We start from the raw sequence: 19,069 nt of genomic DNA, 5'->3' as shown, positions 1-19,069 counted from the left end.
CTCTTGTTTCCAGTTGTTAGATATGAGTTCCCATAACTATGGTTCAAAACATCTCCACCATGCTTATTCAACATTATATAATGATACTATGTGTATTAGCTTCTTTGCTACTATGATGGATTTGGTTGTCTGTTGTTGGAATTTGGCTTTCTGGTGTCTGAATAAATGTTTTGCTTCTGTCTGTTATATTTTGTGATTCATAACTGTGTTGGCATATTTATAGTCACTGTTGGTGCTATGAATACCACGTTGGCGCTACATCCAATGCATCTTATTTTATGCATTTAAAAACATGCTAGGCGTTTATTGTGAGGAGTACATATGTTTCACTTAGACAGCCAGTGGGATCCATGACACAACAAAGGTAAAGAACCTCTGCTTTAAGATTCTGGCTTTTAAATAAAATCTGGATATTATAAGAACAATGTTTCCTAGTTACATATAGAAGTGTACTTGATTTTGTATAAGGACAAAAATAATTCCTATGTCTAGGTTTGCAAACTGTCTTTAAATACAAGAAGAATTAATTATTTACCATAGGGGCCAAATATGATGACTTTTCAGCAGCTTTTACTGGTACATATTGTGAGGTATTAGTTTATAACTAGTGATATATTGAAGAATCTCATCATGGGTCATAGCAATGTCTTTGAGGATTTTTTGCAAGAGCCATGTGACAGAAGTTGCTGACAGTCTTGACTGTGGATAGTGGCTAGTAATCATCCCAGTGACAGCTTTCCATGAATTTCCATTTCTTTTTTCATTTTCCTGCCTTTCAACCAGATACAATGATCTTTTGTTGAACATCCTGGCTCAACTGCAATTGAAATTGAGGTCAAAAGAGGGGAAAATTTGGATGAGATTTTTAACCTACATTAAACCCTTAATAAGTGAAACATTTTACAGATAGCTCCTCAAAAGCTTGAAAATAGTTATTAAATCTCCCCTAAATTTTCACTTTTCCAGGCTAAATACCCCCTATTTCTTCAACTGATTTTCATGTGGCATGAAATTAAATTCCCTTACCATGTTGGCTGGTCTTCTCCAGATGCTCTCTCCAGATTATAAAAGTTCATTCTAATCTGGCATCCAAAACTGAACACAACATTCCATGTAGCTCTTCCTTTGCCATATTTCTCATCTCCAATTATTCTTTTCTATTGTTACTACGACCTCTGCAAAGCAAGCACTTAATACTTTTTGCATGGATTATCACAGAAGACTCTTAACTGCTCCTAACTGCTCTTCTTGCCTTTTGTCCCTTCTCTAATTTATTCTGTGTATCAAAAGTCTGATTGTTCCTCCCAAGGTTGATCTGAAGAGATTAATGGATGAATGACTTTTCAATACCTACAGAATAAAGTTCAAACTTCTTAGTCTGTCATTCAGTACCCTTGAACTGGCCTCAACCTACTTTTCTAATCTTAACTCCTGCTATTCTCTAAGCAAACCTCTGTGTCCAAATATAACCCAGACTATGAACCCTTCACCACTTTTTTGCCACTGTCTTCACTCAAGCTATTCCCTATGCCTTAAAAATCTTATTCCTCTCCCCTTTAATCTAAGTTCACTACATAAATGAAATGTTAGGTCTCTTTTTCAAAAAGGGGGTATAATTAATTTATAACTAGTAGGGACCTTAGAGACCATCTACAATCCCTTCTTGAGGCCCAGAAAAGTTTCGACTTGCAGGTGATCACACAGCTAAGAAGTGTCAGAGGCGGGATGGAACTCCAATCTTTCTGACTCCAACTCTATCCAGTACCAAATAAGATAACTTTAATATCTGCCCTACCTAATTTACACAGATATCTGAGAACAAAAATAAGATCATAAATGTGAAAACTCAAAAGCTAAGGTGGTAAGATACTCAGGAATGGAAACTGCATGAGATAAAGTTTGTGTTGTAGATTTAATAGCTTGAAGCGACCCCTAGAGTTTATCTAGTCCGCTTTTGTTTACATGTGTGTGTATTCTTTGGAAGTCTGATAAAACCTACGGACCCCTTCTCAGAATATTGCTTTTAAATCCATAAAATAGAAAACCTAGATTTACAAAGGAAACCAATTATATTGAAAGAGTTATCAACATATTAAAAATATGATCTTAGATCCCACTTTAAAACCCTTTCCTCTAGATAGACCTCTCACTTTGTAAAGGAGATTGAGGTACAGAAAATTGCTTAAGGTCACATGTATTCCAGGTCCTCTGGTTCCAGATACCTCGATCTTCACAGTTGTGTTCACTGGCCTTTTTACTCTTATACATTCAATAGGGCTCTCCTTAATTAGTCAACATTTTTAAAATACCTACTATGTGCCAGGCATTGTGAGTGGCCCTTTGTAAGCTGAACTTGTATTGTTTGTCCTCACAGGTGGGAGGGTCTCTTTCAGTAAGTGACATCCTCCACCCAACGGCCCAAGAAGGTAGTTGCTGAGTTGGGGGTCAGCGATGGGCCAGGCTTCTCGCAGGTCTATGTTCAGGAGGGCCAGGCTCATCGCACAGCTGCAGCAGCTGTGGTTGCCTGTGCCGAATGCGCACGTGACTGAACGGACCTGTATGGTGCTGGAGCTGGGGCGGGGGAGGAAGAAAAGAGTGGAGTGGGTGGTTGGTGGAGGGGATTAAGGACCAGGCGTGCGTGCCGGTCGGGGCGGGGGACAGAGGAGGCGGAGCCCCGATCAGCTCAGCTCGGCTCAGCCTAGGCAGCGCGCGCTCCGCCCGGGGGCTGCGGAGGTGAACATCCTCGCGCTCTGGCCCGCCCGGGGCCAACCCAGCCAGACACTCGCGGGGGCAGCAGAAAACGCCTGCTTCTGGTCTGTTTACTAGGAAGGCAGAGAAAAAGAGCCGTGGTCCGGGAGGGCAGAGCGCGCGGGGGCGCGCGCACACACACACACACACACACACACACACACACACACACACACACTCACTCACTCACATACACTCACTCACATACACACTCACACACTCACACACACAATCGCTCGGCACAGTTGGCTCCCCAAACCACAGAGGAGAAGCAGGCTCGATACTCCCCTCCAGCTCTGCAGCCTCGTGGGGCTGAGCCCAAGCCCTTTGTGCGTTCGTTCGCTCTGGGAAAGGTCGGAGGCTGGTGTGTGCGCCGCCGCCACCCACTGCCACCATCGCCGCCACCGTTACCTAATCAGACAGATCCCTATCCTCGGGTAAGCACATCTCTCTTTCCTTTTAAACCTGTTCACCATCGACTCCGGGGAAACAGGTGGAGGAGCTGGGTAGGAGGCAGGCCATATCCCGGTGGGAGGAGAAACACGAGCTTGAGTCAGGGTCTAGGGCCATGCAGCCTCCAGCCAGTGTCTTGGCAACGCCAGGAAATTACTACTCCAGTTACTTATTCTTCCCACCTTGGAGTTCGCTCTCCCCACCCACCCCAGCGTAAGATGTGCTGCCTCTTTGGTTGCCAAGGAGACCTGATTAAACATCAGCTTGGGGACTTATATTCAAAGAACATCTTTTTAAAATGCCATTCTTTGTTGTGACTTTGGGGATAAAATACATTGAGGAGGTGGTGGTGTTAGTCCAGCATTCTTTAATTGGAGTCCTCGTGTGATATTTAAGTATTTAGACAACATTTTCATTCAACTTTGAGACGGGATTGCAGGTTATAATTGGTCCAAAGAGGGAGGGGGAGGGATGAGGGGACGATCGCAGAACAGGATTTTTCCATGCACAAAATTTTGAATTGTTAGAAACTCTAATCTTACTACAATGTTATTTCCATCATCACCAAATTCTCATACCTCATATCATTTTAATAAAATCATGTAGTTAGAGGGTGTCGATGAGCTAAAATGAATGGATGGATACTTTCTTGATATTAGAAATAAAAAATAATTTTATCATATTCATTTTCCTACATATTAATATGCATTAATATGATGTTATTGATAACACTTTAGATGGGTGTTTTTAAGCATATGTATGTACTTATGTGTGTATATGTATATATACATATGTATCTACTTATATATGTATACTTGGAGCTGGAAATAAGATTTGAAGTCATCTACTCCCACTCCTTTTTACAGATGGGGAAATTGAGGCCCAGAAAAGTGATTTGCCCAAAGGCCTTATAAGTGACAAAGTGGCATTTCAATTTGAGATCCTTTAACTCCAAATCTAGTGTTCTTTCTAGGGAACTCTGCAGTGATGATATTATAAATAATTATGCTAAACATGTTTATATTGATCTTCATTAGACACATATGTGTATATGTATCTATCACCATTGCTTCTTCATCTTTATTTGTTCTTGGATCTTTCCTAATTCTTTGCTCATACTTATGAATACTCTTGTTTTTTTTTTTTTTCCAACCCCCTTGTTGGTTTCTCTGTATGATCATTCAAACACTTTAAATTGCTTTTTTCCCCCCCCACCATAATTCTATAGCCCAGGCAGAGGTAATTTAGTAGTTGGGGCACATTTAAACATATGCTCAGAATGCTTTATTTTAGAAAAAGGAATAAAAATCTTGCCAACTATTAAATATTCATATGTCAGAATGAGCATATGTATTGTTGGGCCCATAACCACAAAGTTATGTCAATGAAAATTCACCTTTAGGGTATTGCTTTTCCTTGGAGATGGTAGTAAAGCGATTCTAGAGGTAGCTAATTGTTTATATCTTTTTAGTTTTTGTAATGGAGTTAATTTTTGTGATAACCTTAAAAGCATGCCCACTAACTCTGGCAAGTGTTTTTTCCTAGGTCTCTTGTTGAGTGAATTAAAATTTTTCATATTATTGCCTCAGGTGTGTATTGATTTGGCCTACAATATATGAACTGAGACTCAGGCATCAGTACCTGATCTGAAAATTATACTTTGTAATATTATATGTTCATTATATTCATCATTTTCATTATGTTCAATATTATATAATATTATATGTTCTTCAATTACACTACTTACCTAATAAATACCCAGTGACATACATTGAAATCAGTGTTTATTTTGTTTTTGCCTTGCATTTTTCTTTGTTCCATTTTTAAGCAAAGCAAAATAATGCTTTTTCTAGTGTTTTATTAAATCTAAACAGATTATATAGGGATAGGTCCTGTAATCAATAGTATTATTAATGATACAAACAAGCTAAATTAGGATGCTAAATTATGATTTATGTGAAGCAAGATATAATAAAATGTAATAGAATGCTATTGTGAGCAAGGAAAAGCAATTATGACCAATATAGTCACAGTAATTTAGAGTTTTCTGGTTTCTGTTCACTTAAACATCAGCCATCTTACTACAGATATGCCCTGATTTTAGAAAACTAATATATAAACTTATAAACTGTACATGTTAAGACTTGGTGATTCACTTTACCAGTAGAATTTCTTGCTTTCAAAAAGGATGAGTCATAGAGTTCACTTAAATGCTGGAGTTATCCTAATACTTTTAAGTAGCTCTTACAAAGACAGCCAGGGAACAGTAAACCAGTGCAGGGGGAGAAGAGGATGGGGAAAAGACCATTGGAAGGTAATTTAGAAATAAAGAAAAAGGCTCTATCAAATTCAGAAATCAAGTTAAATGAATAAATAATCCCACTTAAGATATTTTTCTTTGTTTGAAACTTTTCAAGAACTCATTTATTGACTTGTTTTTTGAAGCGAGATATACCTCTATTATTAGCAACATTTTTACATTTCCAGTTGACATTTTCACCTCAGCCTTTCAAGCTCAGTATAACAAAAAAGTCATCATATTTCTTCCTATACTCTTTCTTCCTCTTGACTTTCCTATTTCTTCTAATGATACCAACATTCTCTCAATAAACTAGGCTTAAAACCCAGTTGTTATCTTGGCCATTATTTTCTTCAATTCTCACCATATAGGTGACCATTTTTCAAGTCCTATTATTGTTCAGATTTACCCCCATATTATTTCCACTGTCCTAATTCAGGCCTTCACTACTTCTGGCTTGAATAATTCACAGTAGTCTTGTGAATCATAAGAACAAAGATTTAGAGCTGGAAGTGACCTTAGAGTTTAGGGTGGAGTTCATCTACCTCATTTTTTTGATGAAGAAACAGTGAAGTTAGGTTATTTACCCAGGGTCATACGACTAATAAATGTCTGAGGTGGTATTTGAACTTAGGTCTGACTATCTTGGACAAGCAACATAACATTTCTGGACCTCAGTTTCCACATATAGAAAATGTTAGCTCCAGAAAGACTGGAATATATTATTTAAAAATATAGTCAATTCTCAATGATCAATATGACTATCAGCTTTGTGGATTATGTAAGGTAGCTGGATGAACCATCTTAACTATTAGATGCTTCTGTAGGATAGCCCAAGTCTGACAACATGCGTGAATTGAAAGGGAATAAAAACTTTGCACAGCTGGGGTGACTAATATGTGTATATATGCATGTGTGTGTGTGTCTCTCTCTGTCTGTGTATGTGTGTGTTTCCCTCTTTTCCTTTGCCAGCCCTCCAGGGTGAGATACAAACGATTTTAAGATTATTTGCTAGTTTGTGTTATCTCTACTTCTTCACCTCTCCATTAGTATGGATAATCAAGAGCTCTCTTGCTAGAGCTTGCTTAAAGCCAGACGCAAAGCATTAGATTCTCTTAAAGTTTTCAGAATGCCTTCTGTAGTATCTAGAATTTTGAGGTTTTTGAGTATTGGGCTAAATACGACATTCTTTTTTTCTTTTAAAAAATCAGTTTTTAGGGGTGGCCAGGTAGCACAGCGAGTAAGAGCACTGGCCCCAGTGTCGGGATGACCTGGGGGATCAAATCCGGGCTCAGACACTTAGCACCCACCCAGAAACACCCGGCCGTGTGACCTTGAGCAAGTTACTTAACCCCAATTGCCTAAAAAAAAAAAAATCAGTTTTTTAAAAAATGACTACTATTACTTCTATATGCTAGGCTAGGTCCTGTTGTATGTCTAATGGACTGAAGTAGGAGCCAAGAAGTTTGTTTGATTTCTAGACCTTACAGGGCCTTTTTGGAAATCAATCTCCACAGGTCTGTTTTTCCAGATGGGCTGACTGAGTTCATTGTATCTGCTGTCCAATAATTTGGTTATTGTGAGAATGAATCAATTAATATAGTAGCTTTGATATCCAAGCAGCAAAGTAACATGTAATTATTAGTTGTTCTAGTAAAGTATGAAGTTGTACAATCATAAATATCCAGTGCGGTCAGCCAACATGAAGCAATATTTTGGTCAAAATAATTTTTAATATTAAATTTGACCTTTTAGATGTCAATAGTATCACACTATTATCAAAGCCACAAATATCAGTCAGTATGACCTTGGTACTTTAAATATACTTTTCACTTAGTAAATTGTTGCTTTGTGAATTAACCACATTGACCTTGAGCTTTTCTGTCTTGGTTGTGCACAGGTTGACCTGAGAGAAACCAGAGGTTGATAATACCTGGGGACAACTGTTTTGTAAATGATTCTTTTCTTATGCAGGATTTTGTATTAGCTCTACTGCTTTCTTAGTTGAAAGTTTCTTGGTATGTATTATAATGATAGGGGTAGGATAGTGGATAGGTGGCCTTGGAGCTAGAATGACCTGGGCTTAAGACCAGCCTCTGACACAGTCTAGGTATGTGATTCTGAGCGAGGCACTGAACTTCTCAGTACCCTAGGAAACTTTCTAAGACTATAATTGCAAAGAAACTGCATTTGTAGAGGGAATTTTGTCACCTAGGATTTCCTTATGGTCCAGTGACTTAAAGGGTGGAAAAAAAATACAGTTGTAAAAAAGCATAAACATTATACCCTTTTTCCAAAGCATAATCCTGATTTCTGAGCTTTCCCAAGATTCTTCATTGTACTTGCAGCAATTAAAGACTATTTAGGGATTTCAGAATTTGGTGAAAGTCAAGACTTAGAATTTACTCAGTTTCCTGGGTTTATGTTTTATTGAGACAGAGGATAAGAAATACAGTCTGTGGTATGGGGAGTTGCCAGGTTCAGATTCTCAAATGAATCTGTGAGTTTATTGATATCGGTATTTCTTTCAGGTTTGCAGATTGTAGACCATGCCTGCTTTTGTGATACTCCTATGCCCTCCCATGAGGCCCAGTGTGATAGTTGGGGGTCTTCACTTTCTTTTAACATTGTTAGGCTACCAGTGGAGCATGTGGGTTTTCTATCAGTTATCTCTTGTTTTTGCCAAATGATTAGTCCATTTTCTTTTTCAGTCATGCATTTCTTTAATGATACCCTTTATACTGCTTCTTCATGATTCCTTTTTTGTGATATGTTTCTGCCTGCTCATACAGGGCTCCATTTACCTTAGGGTCATCATTATTTTCTTTTTTAAGACACTTTTGACTTACAGTCATACAATAGTACTGGAAGATTGTTGTTATAAAAAAGATGCTCCTTTCCCCTACCCACAGAGAAGGGGTGAGGTCATTAAAAGAATTATGCAGTTTTCCAAGGGCAATCCAGCCTGTTCTCCTCTTCCTGGTCAATTCTGGGCCACACTCATTGTCCGTTTGCAGTGTTTGTCTTCAGACTGTTATCCTTCAATGTGAGAAGAGGTAATGTGATGTAATAAGAAGAGTTGCCAGGCCAAAAAATTCATCACCTAAACTTACCTTAGTGATGAACCTTGCTGTACTTAGGTAGGGGGGTCTTCAGACAGCATACAAAAGTGATCACCGGAACCTTGCCAAGATTTCATGGGTTGGTAGGACTGTCAGAATTTATATGGAGTTGAACTTTTATCTCCTTCCTCTGCTTATATAAATTGAAGTACAGCAGTAAGAGGAGGCAGTGCATTATAGTAAAAAAAGAACACTGGATTTATAGTCAGAGGACCTAGGGTTGAATCCCAGCTTAGCTATTTTGAGAGCAGCTAGGTGGTACAATGGATAGAATGCAAGACCTGGAGTCTGGAAGACCTGAATTCAAATACAGCTTCAGACACTTACTAGTTGAGACACTTGCTAGACTCCAAATGAGGTCAAGAAGAGTCAGACATGACTGAAAACAACTGAACAAGTTAGCTGTCTTATTAGCTGTGCAGCCTTGGGTAAGTCACCTAGCCTCTCCACCTTTGTTTTCTCACCTGGAAAATGAAGAAGTTAAGATTAGATCATTGCTAAAGTAGCTTCCAGCTCTCTCCTGTGATTCTACAAATAGAATGAAAGTCTGCAAACTTAATAGGTTTCTTTTCCTAAAACAATAAGAAAGGTTTGTGAGTAATAATAAGGGTTTCTGAGTAAGTATGGTGTATGTATACATATATGTGTATATTAAAATTATATCTCATAAACTTTGTAAGAGAATATGATGACAAGTGAAGGAATGAAAACAAAACCTCAAAGTTAATTTCTATTTTTATTTATTTACTGTTTGTATCTGATTTATTTCTAGACAGAACTTGAAATTGCTTACACAATTTAAAGAGAACACGTAATGGGATGATTACAGTTTTTTTAGAAAGTGATGAAACAAAACAAAAAAGTAATGAACCAGTTAAAAGGAGCAGAGGAATTTATATTACCAGTGTTATTTTATTAGGTGTAATGAGTGTCACATACCTTACCAGGTATCTAGGGAAAGGTTTAATTTCACTTGCTTCTGCATTTTATAATTTAAGGGAACATGGCATATGGAGATATTTTTGAGTTTAAGAGTGATGAAAAAAAAAGATTCCTTTAATCTTTTCCCTCATGAATGTACTTTTGTTCTATGGTTAATGGCTGTTAATGTATCTTGTTTTATGGCTGTACCTTCTTCATGTATAGCCTTTTGTGGTTGGAGTGCTTTTTTCCTTGGGTTTTGCAGCATCTTTCTTAAAGAGTCAGCCTGGCTCTGGTTTTTCCAAGGTCAGCTCTCTTGGCTGCTGTTGTATCTGTCAGTTTGCCAATGGATTCTGCAAAAACTCTTCAAAAATAGGAGCCTTATCTTCTGTTTCATTCTGTGAAATTTGATAATACTTCCCTTCAGATACTCCATCTTCTAGCAAGACCTATCTGCTGTTTCCTGGATTTAACATTCCCCAGTCCTGTGTGCCTTCATCTGCTGTGTGTGATGCTCGAAAGGCACTATTTCCTTGCTACCCACCATTTAGAATGCTCAAGGTTTCAAGGTTTCAGAATTTAACTGTTGGAAGCTTTTTTTGATGCCCCTCAGTTCATACTCTTCCACTCTGCAAATTATTTCATAAGTATAACTTATCTGTGTGCGACATAGTCTCTCAGTAGAATATAAGCTTCCTGAGGGCAGGGATCATTTCATTTTTTTTGTCTTCATATCCTCTCTACTTTGTACAGTTCCTTCAGTGTAGTAGGTGCTTAATAAATACTTTTCATTCAAATTTGAAAGTACAAGAAGGTGTGTTCATCTTGAAGAAGATTCAGAGGAGGCATGTTAACTGACTTTAAGTATTTGAGGCACTTCATGTGGTAGAGAGACTTGGATTATTCTGCTTTGCCTTAGCCCAGGAGTTCTTAGCCGTTTTTTGGGGGAATGGGCCCTCTAGCAGTCTGGTGAAGCCTATAGACCCTTTCTCAGAATAATGTTTCTAAATGAATAAAATAAATGGGACTACAAAGGGGACTAATTATGTAGAAATACAGTTATTAAAATATTTTAAAAGATTCATGGATGCCAGTTTGTAATTACCTGTACTTTAGAGGATAGAACTAAAATTTGTGGATGGAAGTGGAAGAAAGACAGATTTAAGATTAATTGAGGGAAAACTTCTAGCAATGAAAGTGGTGCAGAGGTGGGGTATAGTGCCTAAAAGGTATGTAATGGATACTCTAACCCTGGAGCCTTCAGACTTTGTTGATACAAGTTGTTTCAGCTTGTTAATACTTCATCAGATCAACTCTAGGATACAGGGCCTAGGTCAGTGGGCACCTAGATCTGTAGGTCAAGGAGAATGTCATAGAAAAGATATGTCATGGCTTCAGTAAACAGTCAATAAAGTCTTTTATAATATCTTTGTGGACAAGGCTATTAAAAATAAAGGAGAGCAGGATGGTTGGGTGGATTTGTGACTCTTTGAGAAGAACTTTTTGCCAAGAGCATTGATTAATGAATTGATGTTAGCATAGCATGAGATCTCCACTGATGCTCCATTGAGCTCTCATTGGGAACTCCCTCTTAATTTCATCATTTTTTAAATTAAGGACTCATATGAATACATGATTATCAAATTGGCACATGGTTCACAGCTGGAAAGCATAGCTAACAACATTTGAATTATTTTTGACAGGGTATAACATCAGGATGAAATTTAATAGGTATAAATGCAAAATTGTGGATTGTACCAGGATAGAACCAAGATACCTAACTCATTGGCAGTTCATGTAATGTAAGGGTCTTATTTGACTATAGACTCAATGTGAACCAATGACATAGCTGCCCAAAATTGATACCGCCTTAGGATGAATTAATAGAGTGCAATGCCCACATAATAGGTGACATTCCCACTATACTCTTCACTGGTAACACCATATTTGATATATCATGTTTAGTACTAGGAAGCACATTGTAAGAGGTATGCTGACAAACTAGCTTGGTTCCAGAGAAGAGTAACCAGGGTGGAAACAATGTCATACAGAATGATTGGAGGAACTGGAGAAACAACATTGAAAGAAGATTTAGAAGTTGTATGATAGTTGTATTTAAAATTTTAAAGGACTGTCATGTGGAAAAGGAATTGGACCAGGGGCTTAGTTAATATTGTTATATTTCAGTATAACTGATTTCCTTTGTAATCCTATGTATATTATTTTATTCATTTTAAAACTTTATCCTAAGAAGGAGTCCACAGGCTTCATCAGAATGCCAAAAGGTGTCCATGATAGAAAAAAAGTTAGGAATCCCTGGATTAAACAAATTCTATCTTGTTTCAGAGGGGAGATTTTAGGATCAAAGAGTAGAAGTTGCAGATTTGGTGATTTTCATTAGGGAGGCAGTACAGAGACATATTAGAGCCTTGGAATTGGAGTCAGGAACACCTGAATTCAGTCTCTATCCTAGGCATTTACAAGTTTTGTGTTCCTGAGCAAGTCACTTAATATCTTTGAACCTCAGTTTCCTCAGGTTGAACTTCCTTTTCTCTGAGGTCTCTTCCAACTCAAAATCTATGACCCTATAATCCAATTTCAGGAAGAACTTTCCAGTAATTAGAAGTGTTAAAAAAAAAAAAAACCCAAACAACTGAGGGGGTGGCTAGGTGGCGCAGTGAATAGAGCACAGGCCCTGGAGTCAGGAGGACCTGATTTCAAATCCGGCCTCAGACATTTGCCACAAAAACTAGCTGTGTGACCTTGAGCAAGTCACTTAACTCCAATCGCCCTCCCCCAAAAAAGCAAAAACAAAACAAAACTGAAATGGGCTTATGCAACAGGTTGTGAGCGCTGTCACTGGTGATATTCAAGGTGAGATTGGATCACCAGCTTTCTGGAATGTTGTTAGAGAGGTTCCTGAATGGAATGTTTGTGTGTGAGGGTGGAGGGGGACTGAGAGAGAAAAAGAAAGGATGTAGGGGAGAAGAGAACTATTAGGTTCCTTTCTGGGTCTAAGATTTTTTCATTATTTTCAGGGGCCTGGCATTTGTATTGAGGACTGATTGTTAAATTCTCAGTATGAGTATTTACACCTTGGAAATCTGCAAATGCTACAGATTATGACTTATTGTTCTATTGATTGTCTAGATTTAAAAGTGATGAAGAGAACATCCAGGGAAAGAACTATGGATTCTGAATACAAATCAAAGCATACTATTTTCACTTTTTTTGTTTTGTTTTTGTGGCTTTTCCCTTTTATTCTGTTTCTTCTTTTACAATGTGACTAATGTGGAAATATATTGACATGATTGCACATGTACAACCTATATCAGAATGTTTACTGTCTTGGGGAGGGGGGATGGAAGGGAAGGAGAAAAAAATTGAAACTCAGAATCTTACAATAAATGAATGTTGAAAACTGTCTTTATGTGTAATTGGAAAAAATAAAATACTTTTTAACACACAAAAATTTTTTAAATGTGACAGAAAATGTTAAAATGAAGACTAAATGTAAAAGCGTGGCATGAGCATATTTTTTTTTCTCAGAGAGTCAGTTGTTAAACACTTACCAACATACCCCTGGCCATTTGATCCTTTGTACATTCAGGATGATACTGCTTTTAATCAATGTATTTTGTGCATGACTAACTAGTGTAGCTACCAGTGAAATAACTTTTGGTTTACATTGGAAAGTTTTGTTATCAGCAAATGTGTGAGTAAAATCCTTTTCCAAAATTTGGCTATAGGGTGGTATTGGATAAGAGTTTGGTTGTTAGAATTTTTAAATAAGGAAAAATGGAAGGCATTGAGCAGAGGTTCAACAGCTTTTCTTTCCCTTAAGTTAAAGTTAAATAAATGATTTCTCTTAGCATGGCCTCTCCTTTGTCTCCTCCCCCTACTTCTCTGGCTCTCAGTCTGGGTTCTGGATACCTATAGACACTGATAATCCCCCTTGTAGCTCCATGTCCACTGTGCACTCATTCTACTTTGCTTCTCTTTGCCCCTTTTGAGGTGTGACAGTTTTACCGTATTTCTCCGTTACTTTTCTCTTGTCACTCATCCTCATAGATGATTTTACAGTGTTCTCTAATTGAGAAAGTAGACATTTGAAACTTCTCAGACCATCTTGCTCTCCATCTTAATAATTTTCATGTTGAATACCTCTTATTTGCTCATTTGTCTGGAGGTCAATCAATTCCAGGTGATGGATGTAAACCTCTTGTTCCACATAGGTGATAATAGGCATTAACTTTTTCCAGATTTAATCTCAGAGTTTGTTATGTTTGCTTTTCTCTGACATATTTGTTTTATGCATGTTAAAATAAATTAGTGATCTCTATCTAACTTGTAAACGCATCATATTAGACCTACAGTGAAATTATGTAAAAACTGTTAAGAAAGGGGCAGCTTGCAAACTTGAATAGAAACTATTAGATCAGCACAAAGTTATCTTTTGATAACCATGGCTTTGCCTGAGGGACCATTTTTTTCAATTCCAAGGCTAAAATTAATGACAAAAGAAATTTATTTTCAAATGAAGTAAAAGAAAACCCATGTTGTTATAGGTTCATAGGATCTAGAGCTGGAAGAGATCACAGGATCACAAAGCTAGAACTTAAGTGGAGCTCAGGGGCTATCAGGTCTGAAATAAGTAAAAATAGTAGGGATCTGTAATTTCATCAGTGATAAAATGGCTTGGAATGGTCAGTCCAGGTTGACCTGAGGAGTGAAAAGTGGGGCAGCTTTTTTAAAATTATTAAACCTGTAGGGCAAACAGTGAGTATTAAAGAGAAGTCAAACGGCATCATGATCTGAACATAAGAATTGGGTTCGCAAGTCAGTGAAGGTCATAAAATCATAGATTTATAGCCAGAAGTGACCTTGTAAGTCAACAAGTCTGACCAGTCCCCATTTGTTGTTGAAAAAAACTGTAGACTCAACACTGTCTGTCACAATAAGGTGCCTAGTGGATAGTGGATCATCCCTGGCATTAGGAAGACTTGAGTTTAAGCCTTTCTTCTGTTTACATGATAGCTCTGTGACCATGGGAAGTTACTTATCCTCTTTAAATCCCAGGCAAGCCTTTTCATCTATAAATTTTAGAGAAGTAGACTGATTAGCATCAGCGGCAAGAATTTTCACACAAATTCCCATACTGCTGAAATCCAAGGACAAGACACCTTCTCCCCAAAAATAGGTTAGAAAAAAGTGGAACCCTAGCCAATGTCATCTGCTCTATGAGTTATGAGTTTTTTCAACTGAGAGGCATGCCTCTTTTCATCTTTATCTTCATCACCCCCTAATCCATTAAAATATAGTAAAGAACTCTAACATGGTGAGGACATTGCATTTTCTCAAGGTGGAAAACTTAAATCTTACATATTATGAGAAAAATGGTGCTGTTCTTATCTCTGTATATAGTCCGCCTAAACAAGCAATTTGATACTACATAATTGGGTTTTACCCTCAGAAGAAGGTATGCTTTTAATGTAAAATGAAACTACATCTGTCCCCCTTGCCTCTCCCTCACACTCACCTTTTCTATGTCCCTTTCCTCTCAAAGGGAAAACTATTATTTAATTTAAAAATATTCCTAATTGAAGCAACCAAATGAATGGACACTGGATACTGATTTTATAATTGCAACAATATTCTTGGCTTTGCTTCATTTTCTCTGAAAGCAGGCTGCTGTTTAGTGGTCTGGTGTCAAAGATGTTATTCCTATGACAAGGCTTTCTTGTACATAGAATCAGATTATTTTAAGATTGAAATTTTCACCAGTAATTCCTATACTAACCCCTTGGAGAATATACAGCTATGGAATTGTGATCAGAAGCCATAAGAAAATGTTGCAATGAAGTTTGCGTTCATAAGTTATCAAAAATATTATCTGTAACCTTGTTTCTTTTTATCTTCTTTTGGGTGCTTAGAATTAAATGTACCCATCTTGAGCTATGTACTATCACTTTTTGATGGCTATTGCTAATCATCGGTGGACATGGTTTGAAAAACTGGCTTGTAATGTCTTAGTCTTTCTTAATGCCTCCAGAGGTATGTCAGGAGCTCGATTTGGAGTCAAAGGACCTAATTTCAAACTCAGTATTTATCACTTAATGCTCGTGTGACCTTGGTCAAGTTATTTAACTTCTTTGGGTCTTAGTGTCCTCATCTATAAAATGAAGGGGAGTGGTTAGAGTTGATGATTTACAGGTAGGTCTCTTCTGTCTGTAAATCTTGTATTCTTTGATTCTATGACCTTCATTGACTTGTGTAATAGAAATGCAAATTTAAAGATCTTCCCTGCCCCTAGGCTAAAGTGCACCTGGAGCCTGGGGTGTGAGGCTTGTTTTTCAGTAGATACTTCTTGATTGGCCAGTGAGTCAACAAGATTGCTACATTCTCTGAGCCAGGAGAAGGCTATATAAGCCCTGATGTGTAGCTTTGTTTTGGGGGCTCACTTTGAGAAGTCTTCTGTGATTTGATATGGATTCTGGGAAGCCGTTGTCTGGAGCGCCCCCCCCCCCTTTGAAAAACCCAGATGTGGAAACCCAGATGTTGACTGGGTATGGATGTAATGGTTGGACAGTTTGGAAATCTGTCTACTTGATCTGTTTCTGTCTTGATAATTCTGTCTGTGTACTTTGAAGTTCGGGGTGCTGACCTTTTCCCCTGAACAAGGTAAACGATATATGTCTGACTGATTAAAGTAAGCTTGTTAACCCATTTTGAGTTGCTTTCCTTTAATAAAGCAGATCTAAGAACCTGTATTGGCAAGCAAACCCTGAGGATGCTTGGGGTGCTTGCTACCACAACTTGTGATCATAACCTTTATGTTCAGATCCTGGTGCCATTTTGATTGTATCTTTGATAACTACTCTTTGCTCTATGGCTTTAATAAAAAAAAATTTCACTGCTGTAGGCCAAGTTGGATTGCCCATTCCAGTCATTTCCAAGAAGATTACAGCCATGCTATATAGTCCTTTAACTTGTGTTTCATTTCATTGTATTCCTTGTTGTTCTGTGTTGTCCACATAGAACTGCTTATATGTTTGTTGCATTCCAGAATACCATCTACATCTATCCTGGTGTTATCCAACTGCCCCTGTTTGTCATGACAAATGCTCTTATAAGAAACATTCTTCTTAGGGATAGAAGAGTAGAATAAATTGGTGCCATCCACCAGATACTGTATTTCACTGCATAACTGTCGCCACTGCATAATCATTTCATTTTCAGTCCAAAAAATTGATTTATAACCTTTCATCATGTAATTGTCACATGATATAATTCTGTTTGTCACACCACTCAAAAGGTAAAGCAGCAGTATAGTCACCAGTGGCATATGAATACACATTTCTCTCTCACGCATTGTGAACTGCCAAGCCTAGAATTCTCAGCACATGTGCATTGTCAATATATTTCCAAAAACCAACTTGCATGATTTGTTTAGAGTGCTGCAATACCAATGGTATTGTCACTCAACCCAATGAAGAATTGTAGGCACAAGGGGAGCAGGCAGGCAGGTGAAGCTGTAGTAAGTCACATGACTTGGGAAGACTTGTGTCTTCCCATGCTAGCAGCTAGACCGTACAGTTTGTTTGTTAATGATACAGTTCAGTAATAAATGATTTTTAAGTAATAGTGGCACAATTGTAGTTTTTCTAAAGTTTCACATAATGTTCACACCTCATTTTTTTGCAAAAAAAAATTGGCATAAAAATCTGACGATTATTTGGTGAAATACAGTATATGGTTTTAGGCTAAAGCTAGGTTATAGGTTATCACTACCCAGCTACGCTAGGGATGTGGTCTCTCTCTCTCTCTCTCTCTCTCTCTCTCTCTCTCTCTCTCTCTCTGTCTCTCTCCCTTACCCTCCCTCCTTCCCTCCCTCCTTGTCTTTTTCTCTCTCCTCCCTCCCTCTCTCTGTGTCTCTCTGTCTTCCTCTCTCTCCCTCACCCCCCTCTCCTGCTCTCTTCTCTCTCTCTCCTTTCTCCCTCTCTCTGTTTCTCTGCCTCTCCTCTCTCTCTTTGCCCCCCCCCCACCCCCCATTGATACTACAGTGATACTTTTGGTGGACTGGTGTCCATCTCCTGTCCCACACACAGAATAGAGACATACCCAGAAGACTTACCATACCAATGCCACTACAGATTGGACCTTGGTTCTTTGCACTCTTCCTACAAAGTATTTTTTTTTACTTGATTCAGTCATTCCCTTACCCTCTTACATTTTCCTTATTTTTCCAATCACCTTTGCAAAGGACAGCAAAAGAAATCAAGTCTAAGGTAAAATTTTTCATTTATTCACTAAGTTGTGAGTAAAACGTGTGCAATTTCATAATGCCAACAGTTCTGTCCTAACCAAGCTCCTTTCTAGCCCTTAACTGATTTTTGGTTCCTACTGTTGGTGCTGCAAGAATAATATTTCCAAAGCAGGGTTTTGGTTGCAATTGTTTGGAGATACAGCTGTTTTGTTTGCTCGTTTTGTGAAGCCTTCTACAGCTTGCAGGTTTGAATTGACTTTTCAGAATCAATATTCTGTCCTTACTGAGACCAGGGAAGGTGCAGCTCCTGTGTGAGGGTTTTTATCAATGCTCTGTATTCATGTTTTAGTGACAGTTGTGTGGATTCTTCTTTTGCTATTGGCTTTAGTTCCATTTACAATCAATGGGGAGTATGGGGAGAATTTTAGGGGAGGGAGTTTCTCAATCTGAAAATGCTATTACCATGAATCATTACCACCAGGCTTAGGTATTGTATAAATACTTAATTGGTGTGTGTGTGTATGTGTGTGTGTGTAAGCTTGTAATTAGGAGGTTTACAGGATTAATAACTGTTTTTAACACTTAAATAAATGACCAGGATCATAGATGGTGAGGCTGATTGTTAGAAATACAATTTAGAGGAGCCATTTTGAAGTTTCAGCTTGTGTGTTATTTTAGCTGTTATTATTAAAAGGGGTATATCAATTTCTGTGACATTGGGTTGGCTGCTTGTGAGCTTAATCCATATCCCGGTTAAGTTTTTAATTCCTAGCGATGTTTTTCATCCTGCTTTAACAACTACCAGAATATTAAGTTAAAAGTTATGATAATGGCAAGAATTGGCCTTGCTTTACTAAATGCCTTTTTCCCCTACCATATCTGGTAAAGAGCTTCATGTATCTCTTTGCTATATGAATGAATGAATAAGCAAAGCATTTATTAAGTGCTTGCTGTGTGCAAAGCAGGGGTATCAGAGTGGGTACAGATAGAAAAGTAAGACAGTTTCTGCTCTCAAGGAGCCCACCTTTCAAATAAAAGGAGAATTGCAAATTAAAATTGCAAAGAGGCTGGGACAGCATACATAAGCAACTTATTGCTGATCCAGGGGAAAGAAGGCTGTAGAGTGAAACTTTGACAAATGGCAGTGATTTTCACGGGGAAGCTACATTTACCATCAGATGGTTATGATGTCGCAGCCATCATTAGGTGGTTAGCATTTGGTCAGACTCTGCCAAAATCATCTGCTAGGCCATCTGCCCT

General features: G+C 38.1%; 1 protein-coding gene across 6 annotated transcripts in view; it reads left to right on the top strand.

Annotated features, from left to right (window-relative positions):
* The window catches only part of KLHL32 (kelch like family member 32), a 333,784-nt gene that overhangs the window by 38,530 nt on the left and 276,185 nt on the right, over positions 1-19,069 (top strand). Inside the window, exon 1 of one of the 6 annotated variants that reach the window (XM_069077195.1) lies at positions 2,638-2,813. The exons of 3 other annotated variants lie outside the window; for them this stretch is intronic. The gene's annotated coding sequence lies outside the window, so the exon portion shown is untranslated. Of the gene's footprint in view, positions 1-2,637; positions 2,814-3,049; positions 3,186-19,069 lie in introns of those variants that run through there. 2 more of the 6 variants (XM_069077192.1, XM_069077194.1) reach the window with 2 other exon arrangements.

The sequence above is a fragment of the Petaurus breviceps genome, unplaced genomic scaffold (assembly GCF_028583685.1).
Source record: "Petaurus breviceps papuanus isolate PSGF00001 unplaced genomic scaffold, PetGlider_PUasm1.0 90977, whole genome shotgun sequence".
Taxonomy (NCBI): Eukaryota; Metazoa; Chordata; class Mammalia; order Diprotodontia; family Petauridae; genus Petaurus; species Petaurus breviceps.
This window is presented reverse-complemented; position numbering and strand designations above follow the sequence as displayed.